The 23,063-nt window shown below is 46.2% G+C and overlaps 1 protein-coding gene and 1 long non-coding RNA gene across 9 annotated transcripts in view; one reads left to right on the forward strand and one right to left on the reverse strand.

The window, feature by feature from the left end:
- Nucleotides 1–23,063, reverse strand: part of NF1 (neurofibromin 1) — a 527,350-nt gene that overhangs the window by 142,785 nt on the left and 361,502 nt on the right. The window lies entirely within an intron of this gene.
- LOC115096799 lies at nucleotides 3,347–16,002 on the forward strand. The gene is made up of 3 exons (XR_003858147.1): nucleotides 3,347–3,505; nucleotides 14,517–14,640; nucleotides 15,942–16,002. It is a non-coding gene; the product is annotated as an uncharacterized LOC115096799 (long non-coding RNA).

The raw sequence follows: 23,063 nt of genomic DNA on the forward strand, positions 1-23,063 counted from the left end.
CATCCATTTTTACTGGAGTGGTTTACAGGCCTCTGACTCAAACGGAAGAACTAGACAGAGATTTTGTCGAAGATATCCAAGAGATGGGAAAGAAGGGAAAAGTGTTGATTGTTGCGATTTTAATCTGCCAGAAGTAGACTGAAGAATCCCTTCTGTGGAATCTACCAGAAGTAAAGAGATAGTGGATATCCTGCAAGGGGCTCTGTTCAAACAAATGGTAATGGAACCCATGAGGGAGGGAGTTATACTTTACCTAGTGCTCACTAACAGTGATCACCAAATGGTATGGTTTGATATTGCAAATAGGATACAGAGAGGTCACACGAAGACCCAAGTTTGAATTTCAAAAATACAGACTTTGTCAAAATGGGGACATACCTGGAGGTAGAACTAGAAGACAGAGAAAATGAAAGAGGTGGAACCAACAGGGAGCAATTACAAAAGCAACAAATCTATATGTTAGAAAAGTAAACAAAAGTAATAGAAAATAAGAAATCGATCTGGTTCTCAAAGGAGGTGGCTGACAAAATAAAACCAAAAAGAACAGCATTCTAGAAGTATAAAGGATCCCAAAAGAGGAACACAGGGAAGAATATCTGGTGAAACTGAGGGAAAAGAAGAAAGAAATCAAGAAAGCAAAAAGTCAGGCAGAAGAAAAGACTGCCAAAGAAGTAAAGCAAAGTAATAAAACATTTTTCAGATATATCAGAGAAAGGAAAGAGGTCCAAAGTGGTATAGAGAAATTGAAAGGTGACAAAGATCAATGTGTGGAGAGAGACGAAGGAATGGCCGAAATATTAAACAAATATTTCAGTTTGATGTTCACTAAAGAAGACCCTGGAGAAGGACCATCGTGGATGGGGGTGGAGTAGATGAAACTGTTTACAGAAGAGAATATATGGGAAGAGCTAGGAAAACTGAAAGTGGACAAGGCCAGGGGGCTGGATTAGGTACATCCCAGGATACCGAGGGAGCTCAGAGATGTGTGGCGGGTCTGCTGGAGGACCTGTTCAACAGATCCCTGGAAACGGAAATGGTACTGTAAGACTGGAGAAGAGCAGTGGTGGTCCTGCTTCACAAGAGTCGGAGCAGATAGGAGGCTGGAAACTACAAGCCGGTTAGCCTCAACTTAGTGGTGAGAAAATTAATGGAGACTCTGCTGAAGGAAAGGATAGTGAACTATCTACAATCTGGTGAGTTGCTCAACCTGAGGCAGCATGGATTCACCAGGGGAAGGTCCTGTCAGTCAAATCTCATTTTTTTGATTGGGTGACTACAGAATTGGATCAGGGAAGAGTGCTCGATGTGATTTACTTGGATTTTATTAAAGCTTTTGATATGGTCTCACATAGGAGGCTTGTGAACAAAATGAGAAGTTTGGGAGTGGGTGCCAAGGTAGTAGCATGGATTACAAACTGGTTGACTGACAGGAGACAGCGTTCCCTGCAAGCACAGACGGCACCACAGGCCCTGGGGGGCATCGATGGTCCCGGTAATCCGAGGCTCAGTAGCCACAGGACCGGTTGGGGGAGATGCACCACCTGGGCTGGTGTAACATGGGTCCCCTCGGAGCCCTGAAGGAAACCGGTACCCAGCACAGATTTTGGTGGGGTTTGCCTCAGGCCCTTGGCATTGACTAGTGTCAATGCCTCGTCGGTATGGGACTGCTTCGGGGGTGTCGCAGATGAAGCCAGCGCCTTCCCGAACTTGGAGCAATAAGAGAAAGGTGACTGATGCCGGTGCTCGGCCAGTCTTTCCCCGGTGCCGAGGATGATGGCGACGATCCAGACCTAGAAAGGAAAGAAATCGATACAGCATGATCCTCAGCATCTAGCTCTAGCTGGTGAATTGGCGAAGGAGAGGACAAGACGGATCCGATACCTCAGGGGGTCTTCCTTGCCATGAGGTGTCAATGCCCCCTAAACCAAGGCCGAGGGATCAGACCTCCTGGTGCCAAATAACTTCTCCGTTTTATCCAGGCATGCTAGACGACTCTTGGGGGTCATTTGAGCACAAAAAGAACAATCGTGCACATCGTGTGACACCCCCAGGCACAAGACGCGGACCTCATGGGGGTTCTGTGATGGACATGGTCCGAGGGCACTGGGGGCAGCGGTGAAACCTGGAGGAAGCCATAGAGAAAAATAACCACTGAGTGGTTGATGGCCAGCGGCCACCAGGGGATGGCACCGTTGGTAATCGACCGCAAAGAACACAATTTACTTACTGCGACGTCTCTAACTAAGGCCAGCAGAGATAGAGGGACCCAGCGAGGGAAACACAAAAAGAAAACTCGAATTTAAGATTTCCCGAAGGAAAAAAAAAGTGCGAGCTCCACAATTGCGTGGCACTAGCTCCGCGGAAAAAAAAAGAGACTGAAGAGGGACCAGTGAGAACACATGGATAGTGGAATGCTGGGCATGCTCAGTGTGCCTAGTCCAAGTTCTAGAAACTTTGACAGAAGTTTTCTGTACAGGGCTCCACTGGATGATGTCACCCACATGTGAGGACTACTATCCTGCTTGTCCTAGGAGAATAAAAGGAACTTTGTTTTTGAGAAAGCCTTTCTGATAGCAAACAAGGATAATATCTTGTTGGACAATGTTGGATAAATCGAAGATAGTGCAGTGGAAGTTGAAAATGCATAACCTCTTGATTTTTGAACATATGACCGTGAAAACCTTAAGCCAGAGGAAATATGTTTCTGGAAATATGGCATGGTTCTATAATGGTTTTGATTCCTAAAGAGAGAAGCTTATTATTTAATATCTGAGGAGGGTTAGGTATGTTGTTAAAAGTGTTAAATTGCATGATACCTTATGCCTATATGAAAAGCCTATTTTGTGCTTCCTAATAGGAATCCTATTAATGTTATTCCACATTGTGGTTACTTGATATGGAATGTGAATATGGGGTGGGGGAGGGGGGGGTGGAATTGGGGTTGATTGTGCATTGTTCGGACTTATGCATATTGTTTGGTTGTATTTATTTGCTGAAAATCAATAAACAAATTTGGAAAAAAAGGGTATGATAAAACTAACTTTAATAAACATTTTCATAAGAATGACTGTGTGTGAAGACAAAAAGTATCTGATCAATTAATTAGTCATCAGGTAGGTTTAAGCTTGTACAGCAAACAAGAAATAAATATTAAAACCAGGCTGAGGATTTTTTTTTTCTTTTGTTACTTCCTGCTCTTATGATGGCACACTTAGGCAAGACAGCGCCTCTGGCCCGTTGAGCTGTTCTGCTAGCAGCAAGGAAATGTGTCATCTCTGTGGTTTTAGGTTTAAAAAAATTGTAAAACTAAGGTCGTTGAAGAGAGGTGGGGGTGGGTGGTTGGTAGAGGAGAGGGAAGCAGCAGCAATACATATCACAGTCACAAAAGCAGAGCCAGAATCACAGAAAAATTCCACTCTTCAATCTGAAATTCTCTCTTGGTAGCTGCAACCAACAAGAGAAAAGATGGAAGCAGCCAATGCAGATTAGTCTGATGGGATTCAAGGTAGGTCATCGTTCGGCTTCACTTCTGCATCATTTTTACACATTATTAAAACATGGATTTTTAAATGTTTCCATATCTAAATAAAACCTTTCTGATGGTGATTATTTTGCCTAAAAGCAGATGATACAAATTGTGTGTTAGAAGGCTAAAATCAGAAAGTTTGCAAATCAATCTGTCCGACACAATAAGGCTTTGGCTTGCATACGTGCCATTTCTTCAGACGCATGCCACCCATGAGAGGGGCTTTACTTTGTAAGGAAAAGTCTAAATTAATACATTGGACTGGCTTTATTTGGGCTTCTGCTTTTCATATTCTCCATTTACAACCAGAGAAATGGCACAAATCAGGCCTTAAGTTTATGCAAAAACAAAACAAAAACCAAAAACAGTAAGGCAAGGAAACTCAAAGCTAACTGTTCTCAATCTGTTCCCTAATGTATTCCATTTGTGCTTAATTTAAGATCACACTGCTTTAAATAAAAATAGAAAAATGAGCATATCTGTACATGGTCTGACATGCTTCTAAACTGTGCACAATCCCTGTGATTACTGAGGCCAATAACGGCACTGTGCTAACACAACTGAATTGTTATGGATAGCCCCACAGTGCTACAATCATGCTGTCACAGCACACTAGTGGGTGCCACAGATGCCCCTCTCCCTCTTCCACTGGTTGTATTGCAAACCCGTAGCACATTCATGAGAGTAACACCATCCTCAGCCTCATCTTTCACAGGAGATCACTAGTGTAGTAAAGTCACATGAATCTAGACAGATCAGGATGTTTGTCCAAGTGCCAGAGAAAAAAAATGTGAAGAGCAAGTGAAGCTAGGTGATCCTTTAGGCCAGCGGTTCTCAACCTGTGGGTCGCGACCTCGTTGAGGGTCGAATGACGATTTGCCAGGGGTCGCCTAAGACCATCGGAAATATGGGTTTTTTGTCTATTCTAACATGTAAAACTTGTCATTGTACAAATTTTTTCCATTGGTAGTTACTATTTTTTACTATAATTGTAATTCGAGGATAGATATTGCAGACAACTGAATCAGAATGATTTCAAACATTTTAATTGTCGCAGCATAAATATTTTTAACAGTTTAAATTACTGTCCATCAAACGGTGTGGCGTAACGCAACGTTACGCCATTGCGGGATCAAAGATATTATTTCTATGGTGAAGATTTACGCACGTCGTGACGTAATTGAAAAGCACTGCTGTTTCTAATTAGTAATACGCCATCGTTTTATAGTCCATGTTATTGAAGGTAATATTTTCATTATGGAACAACCCATGAAAATGGATCTCGAACAAAAGAACATTAAGAAAAGAAAATATAATGACGATTTTTTACAGTATGGTTTTACTTCAATAGTTAAAGCAGGAATTGAGAAACCCCAATGCGTTATTTGTAATGAAGTTCTATCAGCCGAATCTATGAAGCCGAACAAACTGAAACGTCATTTTGATAGCAAGCATCCGAGCTTTGCCATGCTTTTCAAATTTTCACATAAGTATGCAGCATGAATATGGTGATACGCAATAGAAAAGTAAATAAATACAAGTCATAAAGATAAAATTTCATTTATTTGTAATTTAATTATAAGCAGAAGTATATACAGTACAGTTACTTAGGCCTATGAATGAAAATAATTTTACGGTTGGGGTCGCCACATAGTGGGGAATTGTATTAAAAGGGTCGCAGAACTATAAAGGTTGAGAACCACTGCTTTAGGCAGAGCCATTGCAAGGGGTGGACTAGCAAGGCGACCGCCTGAGGCGTAATACTGCCCTTTTGAGTCAGTTTCAGGCCGATTCCGTAAGAAACGCAGGAGAACAGGTACCCAGCCACCTTTCCTGGGCGCGCAATCCTATATTTAAATGAGGGGTCGAGATAAAAGAAGGCGCTAGGGACAATTACGCATCCCTAGCGCCTCCTTGGCCCAGGAGAGGTGGCTCTGTCAGCAGGTTCAGGATACTGACACTCAATTTTACAAGCGTCGGTTTTTTGAACCTGCTGACAAGTCATTGGTTAGGAAAAAAAGACGCTGTTAAAACTGAGTATCCATTCTCCTCACTGGACGGCACATTTTTAAAAAAATTAAACATTTTTTTACATTTTTGGTTCCTCTGACTTAATATTGCTAGGCTATTAAGTCTGAGGATGTACAGAAAAGCAGTGTTTTCTGCTTTTCTGTACACTTTTTTGGGCTACTCATAAAGGGCAGGAATTAATTTATGAGTATAAAATGTGCGGATTGGCCGCACATTTTACTTTCGGTATCCCGAGTGACTAATAGCCTCATCAACATGCATTTGCACGTGATGAGCGCTATTAGTTTCCAGGGGGTTTGACCACACGTTTTTGACACGCTAAACCACTTAGAGTATAAGGGGTAATAGACACGTGTCGAAAACATGCATCCAACCGTGTGTTAAACAGTGCGCATGGCCGAACGCACTTTACAGAATTGGTCCATTTGTGAGCCTGCAAGCACATTAAGCCAATAGGAAAGCAGGGGAAGGGGTGCCATTTTGTCTTGCCTTTAGATGAACACACAAAACAAATCAACAGCTGCATGGAAGCATCTTTCAATAACCTAAAAATATTAATTTTATCTATTTTTTCCTTGCTAATTTTTATTACTCGAGTCTCCTACTTCCTTCATTATGAATACTGCTAATGCACTTCCTTTGTGTCAGTGTCTTATTTTTGACATTTCAATTTAAAAAAATATTTATTTATGTTTGAGAGGATGAGAGTGAAACCCTCTATGGGAAAGATACACTAGTGTTCAAGACTCATGCTCTGATATTGTGCCCTATTTATAGGTTTGCAGAGGAGCTGCAGACTACAGAACTGAAGTGAAATGTTCAGTTGCCCATAGAAACTGAAAGAAAGCAGTGGGAACCTGGTTAACAGTGGTGGCATTATGATTAGTCTTCCAGTTATGGAAAACCTACACGTAATCTGACAGCAGAGAGCTAAAATTAAGGAAATGAGAAGGAAAGCTATCAGTTTAGTAATTCAGGCAGTTTCAACTAATATTTCACCAATAATTATGTAATTGCTACACATGTTTTTCAAATGGTAATTTTAAGTAAAACTAAAAAGTTTGATAGATATCTCTAAAAAATCATGATTTCAAATCCCTTCCATACTCTGTATTTTATCTAGGGGTAGATTTTCGAAGGTGGCCATGTAAGTAACTTAGCTGTTAGAAATAATCCAGCTAAGTTACGATGATTATTCAGCTGCACAGCAAAACCGCTGAATATATGCATATAAGTGCATACTTTGCAGGGTAAGTCTACCCAGCTAAGTCTAGACCTGCTTTGGGTCATCTAAACTTAGATGTAAACTTATGCAGTTAACTCTGAATATCGGTAGTTAGACCTGTAAGTTATATGGCTAATTCGCTCCGCCCCCGATCCACCCAGTACATGCCTACTTTTTGCACATGTAACTTTAGCCGTATAAGGGACTTGTATGACTAAGCAGTGGCCACTGAATGTAGGCATATATTCAGCGGCTTAGCTGCATAAGACCCACTTATCTGGCTAAATAGCACTGAACATTGCTTTGAATACTGGGCCCCTAAAGTTTGGACAAAAGGCAATCAACAGTGGTCCGTCAACCAGACATAGCAAGAATAATGTGCTATTTCCCAACTACATACCAACATGTAACTGTTCCTTTCCAGTATAAGGAAGTATAGAACTTTTGATATTAATAATTAAAGAATCAGAACAACAAAACTGGCCTATTTGTACTGAAAACCAAAGGCTTGGAAACAAATGTACAGGAATCAGGGTATTGCCTATGTAGTGATGTCGGATGATAGGTTCTGGAGACTTGAAAATTAATAACTTGGGATTAGTCAAGGAACCCTACTTCTTCGACTTCCACATTTTACATGCCATGCTTTCTGTTTCATTGTTTTATATGCTGATTTACTATGCCAAAAATTTTGCAAATGTAAAAAGCAGATGCAATCAATTAAAAAAAGAGAGGTTCATTTTAAACATGACCATCCAGAATCTCTGTAGGCTGGGATACCTATTATAGGATTGACAGATGCTGCAGTATATGAGCTTTCAAGATCACAAGATGCCATCTAAAAAAGGAAGCTCATGTTCTGAAACATCTTTTTAGTCTAATAAAAGGCAACACAATTTACAAAAATTCTAGTTTTCTCCAGAACAATGGGGCTACTAAAACTCTTCACTGTATGACCAAAAAGTGAGGAGTGTGTTGCTCCATAGTTTAACAATATACATCCTCAAGGAAGCATGTCAACTTTACTGAATTTGAGAACTGGTGAAGCTGAAATACCTTTATACAATATGGAGGGGTATAGAGACAGCCTGAAGCAGAGTTGTTTACCTGTAACAGGTATTCCTCCTAGGACAGCAGGATTTTAGTCCTCACTTTGACTGGCACACTGAGCATGCCTGGTATGCTACTATTCGCACATCTACGCGGGGTCCCTCTTCAGTCTCGTAACATAGAATTCACGAGTGAAAAAATAAAACAAAACATAGGAGAACCCAACGCTCAAGGTAGCGGACGGGTTTTCTGAGGACTAACATCCTACTGTTCTAGAGAACACCTGTTACAGGTAAGCAACTCTGCTTTCTCCTAGGACAAGCAGGATGGTAATCCTCACAAGTAGGTGAATACCAAGCTACAGGCTGCTCTTAGATACAACAATGACCAACAGTCCCTAATTAGGTGCCAACAGGCACAAGAAACTATGCTGCTGTTGGTAACAGAGGGAGGCAGCCTGAACCTTAACAATGGGCCCTATGTAGGAAGAGTTGGATTTAAGGCTGGAAGAGATTGAGATGGATGGATTAGCCAAAGCTACTGTTATGTTGACCATCCTTGTCCAAGCAATAGTGGGCAGTGAACGTGTGTAAGGAAATCCACGTCGCAGCCCTGCAGATTTTGGAGATGGGAACCACCTGCAAGTGGGCTACCGACGCTGCCATAGCTCTCACAGAATGAGCATTGATATGGTCTCCAAGCTGAAAGCCCGTCTGCACATAGCAGAAAGAGATACAATCTGCTGGCTAATTGGACAGAGTTTGCGTGCCCTCCGCAACTCCCAGTCTATTCTTGTCAAAAAATATGAAAAGTTGTGTGAACTGCCTGTGGCCTGCTATACATTCTAGGTAGAAAGCTAAGGACCTCTTGCAATCCAAACTGTGCAGCGCCCGTTCGCCCTGGTGTGAATGAGACCTTGGAAAGAAGGTGGGCAGAATGACTGACTGATTAAGATGAAAATCAGTCACTAACTTAGGCAGGAACCTTAGGGTGCATACACAGAACCACCCTATCAAGAAATTTGTGTAGGGCGGATATGTAATCAGCACCTGAAGCTCACTGACCCTGCATGCCAAAGTGACCGCCACCAGGAAAAGAACCTTCCAGGTGAGAAACCTCAGATCGCAGAAGCTCGAAAGGATCTTGCATTAGCCACGCCAATACTACGTTGAGGTTCCAGGACACAACAGGAGGCTAGAGGGGAGGCTTCAGCTGAAGCAGACCCCGCATAAATTGCCCTACTAAGGGCTGCACAGAGATGGACACACCAGCAACACCCTGATGGTAAGCACTGATGGCACTCAAGGTACCCTGACCGAATTGGTTATCAACCCAGCCTTCAAGAGGTGCCACAAATAGTCCAGCAGCTTCGGAGTGGAACAGGCAAATGGATCCAAGTCATGACTCTTGCACCAGACAGAGAACCTCTTCCACTTCAATCTGTAAGACTTCTTGGTGGAAGGCTTCCTAGAAGTAACCAACACCTGAGACACGTCAAAGAGGTCAAGGGACTGCAGGACTAGCCTTTCAACATCCAGGCCATCAAAGCTAACGACTTGAGATTTGGATGGCGCAGCCTGCCCAGATCCTGTGTAATCAGATTGGGGGAGGTCCCCAGATTGATCGGATCTCTGATCGACAGGTCCTGCAGGAGCGGGAACCAAACCTGTCTTGGCCAATAGGAAGCCACCAGGATCATGGTCCCCTTGTCTGGCTGGAGCTTCAAGAGAGCTTCATTACCAGCGGAAGTGGAGAATATGCATACAGAAGACCCTTGCCCCAATGGCGGGCGAAGGCATCTGAGATTGGTAGTCCGTCTGCAAGTGGCTCACTTTGCTGTTGCAAGGGGAGGCAAAGAGGTCCATGTCCTCGGTTCCCCACAAGTGGAAGATCCAGTCCGCTACTGTCTGATACAGCACCCACTCGTGCGATCAGAATGCTCAACTCAGGTGGTCCGCAACCACATTCTCTGACCCTGCTAGGTACACTGCTCATAGGAACATGCCTTGTGACAGAGCCCAGGCCCATATCTGCACCACCTCTTCACAGAGGAGGAATGAACCAGTGCCTCCCTGTTTATGTACCACATCGCCACCTGTCTAATCAGGATCGTTTTGTGGTACAAGCAATCCCGAAACGCCTAAAGAGTGTAGGGGATCGGCCGAAGCTCCAGGAAGTTGATCTGGCATTGATATTCTAGAGCTGACCTTGGGTACGGAGGCTGTCCACATGCGCGCCCCAATCCAGGGGTGATGCATCAGTGGTTAGAACGACCTGGGGTGGGGGAACTTAAAACGGGACCCCTTGCTCCAGATTGGACAGGTCCTCCCACCAGGACAGGGAGACCTGGAGAGGTTGCGTAAAGCAGATATGCGCATCGAGGTCCTGGGTTGCCTGCGTCCACTGAGTCCACTGTGCATGCTCAGACGGGCCAGGGGGGTTAACATGGACAGATGCTGCCATGTGACCCGGAAGATGCAGCAGAAGGCGAGCTGAAACCTGCTGGCATTGGCAGACCAGACTCGTAAGGGAAGATAGGGTGAGTGCTCGATCGTGGGGCAGAAACACACTGGGGCGGATTTTCAGAGCCCTGCTCGTGTAAATCCGCCCAAAACCGGGCGGATTTATGCGAGCAGGGCCCTGCGCGCCGGGAAGCCTATTTTACATAGGCCTCCCGGCGCGCGCAGAGCCCCGGGACTCGCGTAAGTCCCGGGGTTCTCCGTGGGGGGCGTGTCGGGGGCGGGCCCGGTCGTCGCGGCGTTTCGGGGGCGTGTCGGCAGAGTTTTGGGGGCGGGTACGGGGGCGTGGCTACGGCCCGGGCGGTCTGGGGGCGTGGCCACGCCCTCCGTACCCGCCCCCAGGTCGCGGCCCGGCGCGCAGGAGGCCCGCTCGCGCGCGGGGATTTACTTCTCCCTCCGGGAGGCGTAAATCCCCAGAGAAAGGTAAGGGGGGGTGTAGACAGGGCCGGGGGGGTGGGTTAGGTAGAGGAAGGGAGGGGAAGGTGAGGGGAGGGCGTTAGAGGATTCCCTCCAAGGCCGCTCCGATTTCGGAGCAGCCTTGGAGGGAACGGGGGTAGGCTGCGCGGCTCGGCGCGCGCCGGCTATACAAAATCGATAGCCTTGCGCGCGCCGATCCAGGTTTTTAGCAGATACGCGCGGCTCCGCGCGTATCTACTAAAATCCAGCGTACTTTTGTTTGCGCCTGGAGCGCAAACAAAAGTAGGCTATTCGCGCGCCTTTTAAAATCCGCCCCACTGGCTTGAACTGTGTCCAGTCTGGCCCCAATAAATCCCAGGCATGGCATTGGGTTGAGATGGGACTTCAGGTAATCGATAACAAACCTCAGAGACTACAGCACTGCAATGGTCAGACTGAGTGCACGTAGAACACACTGCTGAGTGGCACTCTTGACCAGCCAGTCGTCGAGGTAGGGGAACGTGTTCCTTTAGACAATGGAGGTGTGCCCCCACAACTGCCAGGCACTTGGGGAAAAGATGAGGGGATGAAGCAAGGCCGAATGGCAACACTTTGTACTGGAAGAGTTCTCTGTCCATAAGAAATTGGAGATACTTCCTGTGACCAGAAAAGTTCTCGATGTGGGCGTAGGTGTCAAAAATTGAGGGAGCACAGCCAGTCTACTTTTTGCAGGAGTGGGATCAGGGCCCCAAAGAGACCATGTTGTACTTTTCTCTTTGAAGAAACTTGTTCATGGCTCTTAGGTTGAGAATAGGGTGGAAGCCCCCTGTTCTCTTTGGTATCAGGAAATACTAAAAGTAGAACCCCCATTCCCGTTGATGCAGAGGAACAGGCTTGACCACTCCGGCCGTTAGAAGGGTGGAGAGCTCTGTCGAAAGTATTTCCTGATGAACGGAAGAGGCCCACGATAGACATGGAGGTGAGTCTGCGGGGAGATCTCTGTTTACCCTGTACCTATGGCAAATGATGGAGAGAACCCACTGGTCCAAGGTAAAGTAGGGCCAGTGTTCCACAAAAAGACACAGCTGGCCCCCAACTGGAGGGCACAGTGCTGAATGTATGGTATTCTGGTTCATGCTCCCCCACTCCCAGTCAAAACCCCACAGATGGGCTCTGCTGGGGGACTGGCTGAGTATGGGGTTCCTTCTGTTGCCTGGAGCAACCCCGGGAAGCCGCATGTGGCATGTGTGCACTCGAGGCAGCAGGCCAATATTTCCTCTTGCAATAGGAGGACTTCCTAGAGCTCTGTGGTGAGGATTTTCTGACTGAGGACAGTGGGTCAGGGTACTGGCGGAAAGGTGCTGAAGGGTCACAGTGGCCCTTCAGCTGGGCCACTGTGTCCCTGAACTTATCCCCGAAGAGCTTCTCCCCAATGCAGGGCAGATTTGCCAGCATCTCCTGGTCCTCCGGACGAAGGCCCGAGGCATGGAGCCAGGCCATTATGCAGGTGCCAATGCCCTCTGCAGTCACCCTGGTCGCCATCTCAAAAACATTGTAGGTGGATCTCACTTCATGTTTACCCATCTCCAGACTCTGCTGTACCACCGCCGAAAAGGTGTCCTGCTGCTGTTGGGTCTCCGACAGTTTCTGGACTTGCTTCCACAAGTTCTGGTTGTACTGGGTCATATAGAGTTGGTAGGAGGCAATATGGGCGATGAGCATCATACCCTGGTAGACCTTCCTACCCAGAGTGTCCAACACCTGATACTCCTGACCTGGAGGAGCAGAGTTGTGGGTGCAGGAGTGCTTGGCTTTCTTGAGGGTGGACTCCATCACAATGGATTGATGTGGGAGGTGTCACCAGTCAAACCTCAACGCTTGCTGCACTAAGTAAATCACATCTGCCTTCCGATTGACTGGAGGAATGGTCACGGTTGTTCCCAGATCCTGATTAGCAGCTCCTTGAAAATGTCATGAACTGGGACCAACACTATTTCCTTTGAGGCAGCCACAAACTGGAGGACTTCCAGCATTTTGTGCCGGGTGTTCTCATCAGTGAAGAGCTGAAATGGGATGGCCTCTGCCATCGCCCGGACAAAGCCCACAAAGGAACAGTTTTCTGGGGGAGACCTACGCCTCTCGTTCGGTGGAGATGATTCCGAGAGAAGGTCGCTTGAGTCACCTGAAGAGGACTCAGAGCTATCATCCCCCCTCGGATCATATGGGGGCTCCTCCTCGCTGAGGTCCCCTGGGGGCCGACGTGGAGGATCCCTGTCCAAGCTTCTTGGTTTGGGCACCAAGGGTATCGAGAGCATCAACAGCCCCAAGACCCCCGATAGCCCAAGGCCAGAACTGGGGAATCGCGACCGCGGAACTAGCGCTTTCGCAGGTATCATTGGCTGCATAGATTCTTCCTCCTCTGAGGAACCAACGATGGCAATCACTCCGTAGGAGGGGATCAGTGGCCACTGGGTCACCGATGGTACCCCGGGCACTGGTTGAATCCGAAGTACACCCAAAAGGACATCTAGATGCTCAAGCAGGGGCGCAGGCTCCGGCATCGGCATGAGAACTGGTGCCGATAGTGGCTCGATACTCTGCCGGGCTCGTAGCACCTCTAGCTGAACCCTGCGATCCAACTCCTCTTGAAAGTCCGCTGAAGAAAAAACGGACTGAGAAGGAGGCATCACCAGAGCCTCCTCGGTGTCCCAAGAAGGATTGATGCCCAGCACTGACACAGGTGGGGAATGCCTGGGACTCCCGGGTCTGATTGAGACAGAGGCCTCCTCTCCATGGGATCGCTTCAGTGCTGGCACAGCAGGCACCTGTACCATGTAAAGACAGAGCAGTGATGACGACAGAGCAGTGATGATGATTGCTTAACCCGGTCCTACCCCGGCGTTGAGGAAGGCGAAGATCCCAATATCTTGGAATGCGAGGACACCGGAGATGGCCTATCTCCGGCCCTTCTCTCTCAAGAGGATCCCAATGGAGGAGTGGAGAGGGATGGCATATGTAGCGGCTCCCCGCAGCCTCCTGGTGTCAATGCCCCTTATGCCAGAGTAGATGGGACAGACTTTTTGTGCCCAAAAAGCTTTTCCATCTTATCTAGCTGGGCGCGATGGCCTTTGGGGGTCATTTGATCACTAAGAGCTTACCGCGGACATCGTGCGACACCCTCAGACAGACAATAGAAACCTCATTTGGATCAGTGATAGACATGGGCCACGAGCACAGGGGGCATTGTCGAAAACCGGATGCCATAAAAATCCAACAGGCAAGTGGTTGATGGCCCGTAGCCACCAAGAAGTGACAAACCGGATTTTGACTGCAACAAGGGGAAAAATTCAACCTTCCATGCCGCAGGAAGGGCACCAACTGGTGGAAGAGGGACCTAGCTCAGAAACCGCCAAAACAATGATGGAAAGACTTTGAAAAACAAATAAAGAGCAGATCTCTGCTACCGCGAGGCAAACACTACAGGAAAAAGAAGAGACTGAAGAGGGACCCCACATGGACGCACGGATAGTGGCATACTGGGCCATGCTGGGCTCCATCTCATGATGTCACCCACATGTGAGGACTACCATCCTGCTAGTCCTAGGAGAATGAACTGTACATGCTAGCTGACATAACTACATAAATGATTCAGGTGCTGTCATCATAAATGGCATGAGAACCGCACTTAATATTGTAAAGATACTATATATGGTGTCATCTGGTTAGCTTCTAACAGTTCTTTAAAATATATTTCCATTTTTATTCACAGGTCATGCATACAGTAATTTTGCCAGAATTTCCTGTCTAAAAACAGAGGGTCAATGTCTGTTGCTTCACTTCAGTGTCCACAAACAGTTTAAGGTACAAGTTACAAGACTAACATCCCTATCAAGGTACAAATAATTCTAAAATGAATACTTTTCATGTAGAATATAACATTTCTAGAAGGATTCTCCTCCCATTCTTGCACCGCACCTAATCCATCCCCCTTTAAGCAGTACTAGAACAATAAAGTAAAAAATGAAACCATCTCAAAGAGAGAAAGATGGCTAGAAAGAACAGAAATAGTAGAATGGTATATTACATAAAAATGATGGCAGAAAAGGATCGATGGTCCATCCAGACTGTCCAGCAAGCTTCCCATGGTATCTGCTGCAGGTTACCCCCGTGTATCAGTCAGTTTTGCTTGATGTGCTTTGCTTATGGACTTGGCGTAGAAGCAGTCCTTTGTTTTTTCTTAATGTCTGAGCATCAGTACCCCAGACTGTAAAAAAGTCATGGCTCATGTTGGTTGTCCCTGAATCCAAATTTCTCTCTCTTTTCAGCCCCCACCCCCCTCCTTCGAAGTAGAGAGCAATGTTGCAGTTGTATCAAAAGCATCAAGGTTTATTGGTTAAGGGTAGTAATCCATGCCTTCTGTTAGGGTAGTGACCGCTGCACTGTGCTGGTCTCCATGCTCATCAGTTCCCCAGACTGTAAAGTCGGGGCCCTCATGGTTGCTGTCTAAATCCAATTCCCCTTTTTGCCTGCCGAAGCAGAGAGCAATGTTGGAGTTGCATCAAATGTATCAAGGTTTATTTGGTTAAGGGTAATAACCGCCACACCAGCAAATTACCCCCCATGCATGCTTTCTTCATTTCCAATAGGACTTGACCATAGAAGCCGTCCTGTGTTTTTTCCCTTATATCCGCATAATACTGAGACCATAGAAGTTGGGCCCTTGGTTGTTGTCTGAATCAAATTCCTCTTATCCCCTTGCAATTTAAGTGGGGAACAGTGTTGCAGTTAAAAGCATTAAAGCATATTAGTTAAGAGTAGTAATCTCCATGCCTTCTGCTAATTGTAATAACCGCCATACTAGCAAGTTACCTCCCTGCATGCTTATCTCATTTCTGCCTTCTAGTCTTTAGAGATCCACAATGTTTATCCCATGCCCCTTTGAATTCTTTGACTGTTTTCTTCTTCACCACCTCCTCCAAAAGGGCATTCCAGACCTCCAGCACCCTCTAAGTGAAGAAATATTTCCTAATGTTGGTTCTGAGTCGTCCCCCCCCTCCCCCCGGAGTTTGATTTCATGACCCCTAGTTCTATTGTTTTCTTTTCAATGGAAAAGGTTCAAAGTCCATACATCATTGAAACCTTTTAGATATCTAAATGTCTGTATCATATCTCCCCTGCTTCTCCTCTCTTCCAGGGTATTCATATTCAGATCCTTCAGCCTCTCATCATAGGTCTTCCAATACAGACGGCACAACATTTTCATCACCCTTCTCTGGACCGCCTCAATCCTGTCTCTATCCTTTTTGAGATACAGGCTCCAGAACTGAACCCAATACTCCAGGTGAGGCCTCACCAAGGATCTGTACAAGGGCATCAACACCTTTTTTTTTTTTAAACTGGTTATTTCTCTCTATAATATTTTCCAAGAAGAAGCAGATCATCATCGGAGAGGGTGCAAAACAAATAATGGGAGAGCCACTAATTAAGCCAAAAAGGTGCCAAAAAGGAAAATGAATAGCTAAAGTTACTCTGACATATGCATCCATGCTACATCTCTTCCCAACAGATGTGTAATGATGATGCTTCTCCATAGGCAAACTTGTTTAACATAGAACCTGCCACAAAGGGGTCATTCACAACTATGGAAGGCCTCTGTTTTGTTACAGCCATTGCTTTGACAAGTCATGGACATGAAACCACTTGATGCTACATTTATAGAGTGCCACTCATACTAAATTTCTACTTGCACAGAAAAGGTTCTTTTGTGGTTCTGTACTTATAAGTTATACGTTGAGCAGAACTGCTTGATCAGCGCCCATTGAAGATTAGAAAACTGGATCACCACCAATTAGTTTCTATATCCTTACACATGGTTACCATGTGCCACAAGAATAATAGAGCAATGTGTTAACAGTCATTGGGGCCGATGCAATACAGTGCGCTTAGCCCAGCACACAGTATAAACCACAGTTGGTCACGGGTTGTATAGGTGCTAACTAATCCCCTTATGCAATAAGGGGATTAGCGCCTCTACAACGCACGTCTAACGTGGAGTGAAACTAATAGCGCTCATCACATGCAAATGCAAGTGAATGAGGCTATTAGCTATTCACTCCCTATGCAAAAAAAAAAAAAAAAAAATGTGCATCCAGGAACCGCATTTTAGCAATCAGAAATTATTTGCTGAGTGCTACTAAAACTAGTACAGAAAAGCAGAAAAAAATGCTTTTCTGTACTTCCTCCTACTTAATATCGTTGGGATCTTAAGTAGGAGGAGCAACTCTTTAAGGAAAATAAAAAACAGTTTAAAAAAAGCGCTGGCAGGAGATAGGAAAATGGACTGATAAATTCAGCGTCCATTCTCTGAACCTGACTACTGGCACCAGGAGGAGTGTATAAATCAATATTAAAGTGTCGGGCACTTAATATTAATTTATTCACTCCTTCACTTATTGCCCATTGGTCCCTTTACTGTTACATATCAGTGAAAGGACCAATCACCTTTCAGAAGGCTGTCCTGAAAGGTGACAGTGCCAGTAGACAGGTTCAGAGAATGGATGCTGAATTTATCAGTGTCCATTTCCTAACCTCTGCATGTGCGCTGGTTAGGAAAACAGGATGCTGATAAATTCAGCGTCTGTTTTCTTAACCGGCAGACAGCCACTGACCAGACCTCTCTCCGGCTTGCGCTGTCTAGAAGGCGCTAGGGGCACGCAATCGCCCCTAGCGCCTCCTCGACAGTGCGAGCCCTAATTTAAATATTGCATCGCGCCCCCCAGGAGAGGTGCCTGGGAGCGCGTTATGAAAGTGGGTGCTGAACACACAGCGCCCGCTTTCAGTGCAACGTTTTTGCATCGACCCCATTGTACACAACAAATCACATGGTTATAACAACAGAATAGAAATCACGCAGCACAAAATCCAACGAATCCATCGGTAACTATCAGTCAGATTATAAATGTGGATCATCTGAGATGATCGATATGGAGCACTCATATGATGACAAATTATAGTCACTGTTCCAATCATGTGATTGATCATGACTCATTTTTTATTATCAAGGTGATCTTTTATATATATATATATTTTTTTTTTTATTTTTTTTTTGTTGCAAATAAGATTTTATAAAAAGTGCTCTCTCCAGGCTACTTTGTTTCTAATATGTAATGTTACTTTAAAATGTATGCTCTCCAAACAATGTTTCTTTAAGACTATGTGCTTTCTAGACAACCAATATCTTTTCATAAATGTCATACTTCAAATAATAAAATAGCATTTGACTTCTTCTTCCCATTCTTATATTCAACTGCTTGTTCAGAAACAGTATTTCTCCTCCTCCTTACTGCCTCTTCTTTCATATCTCAACATAGCCACTTTTAGGCACTACCACAGGCAACTGCTTTGGAGAAAGAGGTTTTACAAACATCTATCCTCTCATCCAATAGCCTTATCAGAGAATAATGATACCTTTGGTCTCTAACCTTGGGTAGACTTGCCAAAACTTGATATAAGTATGCAAGCCTAGGTCCTGATTAAGTGGCTGATTGTTTACAATGTATAGCAGCAGAATTTATTTTATGGTGAAGATGTCGGGGAATTTTATTTTGTGCATCTAAAAATTCATGATTTCTTTTTTTGTATTTACAAGATTGTATCGGTTTATATTATATATTTGTTTAATATTTGAAAATTGTCTTGAGCTTTTTTTTTTTAGTAAATGTAAAGCAGAGTTGCTTACCTGTAACAGGTGTTCTCCCAGGACAGCAGGATGTTAGTCCTCACATATGGGTGACATCATCAGATGAAGCCCTGACACAGAACACTTTTGTCAAAGTTTCTAGAACTTTGACTGGCACACTGAGCATGCCCAGCATGCCACTAACCCTGTAGCCACCAGGGGTCCCCCTTCAATCTCGTTTGTAGCAAAAGTACAAGTGAAAAATAAAATAAAACGTAAGCGAACCGAACTCCGCAGGGTGGTGGGCAGGTTTCGTGAGAATTAAATCATGCTGTCCTGGGAGAACCCCTGTTACAGGTAAGCAACTATGCTTTCTCCCAGGACAAGTAGGATGGTAGTCCTCACATATTTATTTAGATTTATATTCCGCTTTTCGCACTTTTTTCAGTGCTTCAAAGTGGATTACATTCAGGTACTGTAGGTATTTCCCTAACCCCAGAGGGGTTACAATCTAACAGGCCGATACAGTAAGGGCGCGTAAGAAAAAGTGCGGCAGTGCCGGGCGCCCGCTCCTTTGCCGCGCGCACAGTTCGGATTACATACCGCTCGATACAGTATTTAAATGGCATGCAAATGCAAGCCGCTATACAGCTGCTATACAGCGCCTATACAGTATCCTGGGTGTGCTGGTACCTGTCATTTCAAATGTCATTTGAAATGACAGGTACCAGGAAGTGGATGGTTCTCCTACGCTCAGGCATCGGGGCTTGCCAGTCCTCTCTCCCCCCCCCCCCCCTCCCGAAGCAAGGTGCAGGGCGAAAATCAACTCGACATGTTATTAAAGCAAATAGAAATTGTAACAAAAGTAAAACTTACTGCAAGCTTCCAGCAGCCCCAGTCCTCTCGCCCCTCCTCCCAAGGCGCCCACCGCGGCTCCCCTGCCTCCCGGGGGCAGCCAGCGGTGAAAGCGGCTTCCAGCAGCCCCGCCGGCGAAGGTGCATGAACACACATCCAATTTGGGCGCTCAAGCAGCGAAGGCGCATGAGCGCATGCTGTGACCTGAGCGCCCGGATGGATGTCAGAGGTCACGGCGTGCGCTCATGCGCCTTCGCTGCTTGAGCGCCCAAATTGGACATGCGCTCATGCACCTTCGCCGGCCGGGCTGCTGGAAGCCGCTTTCACCGCCGGCTGCCCCCGGGAGGCAGGGGAGCCGCGGTGGGCGCCTTGGGAGGAGGGGAGAGAGGACTGGGGCTGCTGGAAGCATGCAGTAAGTTTACTTTGTTACAATTTCTATTTGCTTTAATAACATGTCGAGTCGATTTTCGCCCTGCGCCTTGCTTCGGGAGAGGGGGGGGGGGGGAGAGAGAGGGCTGGCAATCCCCGATGCCCGAGCGTAGGAGAACCAGGCCCGAATGTAGGAGAACAAGGCCACACCATGTTACTCGCTTGCTCCAACTCACCCACTTATTTGACAGGAGCCTGCCTATTGCTGTCATATCCCTCTAACGCCAGGGTCAGGGTAGGCAGTAAATTAGCAGGTTAAAGACGCGGCAAAACAGTTGGTTAAAAAGGCGATAATTGGGCCGCACGTTACTGTATGGGAGGGAATAGCTAATCCGATCGTTTACATATCATATACATGCCGCGGGCGGAAAGGGATACACGATTTAAAGAAGCGGTAAAGATTGGTAAAAACGGATAGTGAATTGCGGGTTAGACTTACGTGGCCAAATTGTGGTTAGAAACAGGGTAACCGCGGCCACGCTTTACTGTATCGGCCTGTAAGTTTGTACCTGAGGCAATGGAGGGTAAATCATATGGGTGAATAGTGAGTTACAGGCTGCCTCAGAAGAATTCAGGCCAGCAGTACCCAACATGTGCAACAAGCACAACAACTGGGGTGGTGTTGGCAACAATGAGGCAGCCTGAAATTCACAGTGGGTCGTGGTAGATGAGTTGGGTTGTCACACTGAATATAAAATGTTGAGCAGAGAGAGGCCCAAGGTAGAGTACTGCCGTTCGGCCTGGTAGATATAATTCTGGGTTGCGAAGGGTGGAGAGAACTCTATCCCGCAGGTGTGCAGATGTTAGCAGTCGGCAATGAACAGAAGTGTGTTACTGACTTTGCTATGGTCGTGACGAAATGCCGTCATTCGTCTCTGATGTGGACGGTTTGCTTGCTGATAGCAAAATATAACGCATGGTGCAGAGTAATGAAGATGGGCTGCACATCCACTACAACTCTAGGCTTGGATTATTAAAGGGACAAAGAGTTGGGTGGATTTTTGATGGAATGTGGAGTGTGCATATAAAATGCAAGCGCACTCCCATAGTTCAAGATATGTAAAGTCGAGCACTCAAATGAGTGTACAGACCTGGAAGAGTATTGACGGAGTTAGATGAAATCAGTTACCTTCTGAGGAAGGAATGTAGGTGAGTGTGGAGAAAAACCATGTCATGGAGTAATGTTGGGTAGGGTGAGTTGCCATGAATGGTCGTAACTCACAGATTCTGCAAATAAATAGAATGATTACAAGGAACAATGAAGTTCCTTGCTAATAATTTAGTTCGCAGGAAGGTGGTATAAGCACGACAGTGTAGTGCTACACCATGACTTGTGGTTGTAGAAGAAGCTGAAGCTGAGATACTCTTGTTACAATCAACTCACCAAGGGTGGAACTATTATGGGGCATCCCTTATATCCATGAGGTGCTATGATAGATTAATAGGTGCAATGTGGACACGAAGGGATTAAATTCTTCGGTGTATAGCACATGGTAAACTCTTCCGTTAAGAATTCATATTAAAGGCCGCCGTGAAGCTACGAGGACTTGAGAGATGGCAGCAGAGAGATGGAAAGGCAACTTGCTGCCGGCTAAATAGTCCATGATTGTAATGGAGCTTTTGTCCTGGTGTAGCTTCACGAGAATCTTGCTATGAGCAGCATTTGAGGGCATGCATATAGCAGACCTATGTTTCAGGGGACAGGTGAAGACAACTGTGGAAGATTCTCTTCAGGCCCTGTGCTGGGAGCAGAAGCGCCCATTCTGCAATTTAGGATGGACGCAAGAACCGATGGTCAGTTGAGGACATCGGTGTAGTATTCTGCTCGCAACAGAGGGATCCAAGGATCACTTGTTGTACTGGAAACGTTGGCTGAGTTGGTTGTCCAGTGCAGTTATTGTGCGAGCCAGAAAGTGGTGCTCATCACACTGGAGTGCCATATGGCATAGGCCTCAATTTTATATAGTTTTCTGGTGAAGCCGAGAAGAGCTCGAGCTGCACTGTGCGTTCACTCAATGGAATGTAACGTGGTGGTCTATGAGAATTAAGACCATCCTGCTGGAGAGGCTTTCCATGGATGTACAAAGGACATCCCGAGTCTTCCAAAAACACAGGAAGCAGAAATGACAGGTCATTTTGGTGATATCCAGTTCCTTGAGTGACCATCCTTCGACTGTGGATAACTGGTGACATTGGGCAGCAATGGTGCACAATTATTAGGGATACCCGTTTGGCTACTTGTGAAGCCTAGATCAGATCTTGAAGAGGTCGAAGTAGGTAATATCACATGGGATTTTTGGTAGATGATTAAAAATCCCAGAGAATATAGGAGTCGTATAATGAGTTAACTGAGTCAAGTTCCATGCCTTGAATGGCTGGTAAAGGACAGTTGTCCAGATACCCCCTCTCCTTGTGGACCTCCTGAGGGAGGAAAGCACATCAAAATCAAGAGGTCGAGAAGGCCTCGATGGATGGCGGAATGGCTTCGATGGAGGCTGTAGTCGGTATCGAGGGCGTCGAAGCGAATGAGGTACGCTTAGGGCCTCAATATCCCCAATGGCCTGGAGTAGGTTCCGGTATTGGTTGGCTCCCAAGGAGGGGATCTGGCCAGGAACTGCCTCATCTTCCTCCGAGGAACCCGGTATGGGAATCGGGACCTGCAGAGGTCTTGATGGATGACTCAATGCTCGCGAGTCAGGCTGCATAGGATGAGTTGATACGGCACCGATGAGTGTATCTAGGCGCTCGAAAAGCGGTGCGAACATCGAGAGTGCCAATCCAAGGTGTCGGTATGGGGGCCGGCACTGGTGGCGAATGGATGTCCCGAAGGGCTGTTAACCACTGCCTCTTGGACTATTACGTCCAATTCCCCCTTTGAAGCTGGCATAGGTAGCACTGTGCCTGGGGTAGGAGGCAGGGCTAGGCGTACTGACTCCTCCACAGGGATTTATGGAGGCTCAGTATCCAGCATCGATATCGGTGGGGAACGCAGCAGATGAGGGCTCCTCTCACCAGGTTTTCTTCGAAGGTGGCTCGATAACCATCAATGCCGCTGCAGGGTCGATACAGTTTCCTTCGACGCTCGGGCCCGGTCTTTCTCTGGCGCCGAGGATGACGCCGCCGATGTCCTTGAGGGGGGTTGGTGAAGGACGTCACTCGCTCCGTGATGCTGCTGGGTAGGTGTCCCAGAGGTCGATGGACCCTTTTTGGTCTGCAGCGCCTGAGTTGGAGATGAAGCACTTTATAAACCAAAGAGCGCTCCATTTTCGCCAATCGAGCACGACGTCCCTTAGGGTGTCATTTGCGTGCAACTTGGGCACCGATGAACGTCGTGTGAGGATCCTAAACACAAAT

Source organism: Rhinatrema bivittatum, chromosome 8 (genome assembly GCF_901001135.1).
Source record: "Rhinatrema bivittatum chromosome 8, aRhiBiv1.1, whole genome shotgun sequence".
Lineage (NCBI taxonomy): Eukaryota > Metazoa > Chordata > Amphibia > Gymnophiona > Rhinatrematidae > Rhinatrema > Rhinatrema bivittatum.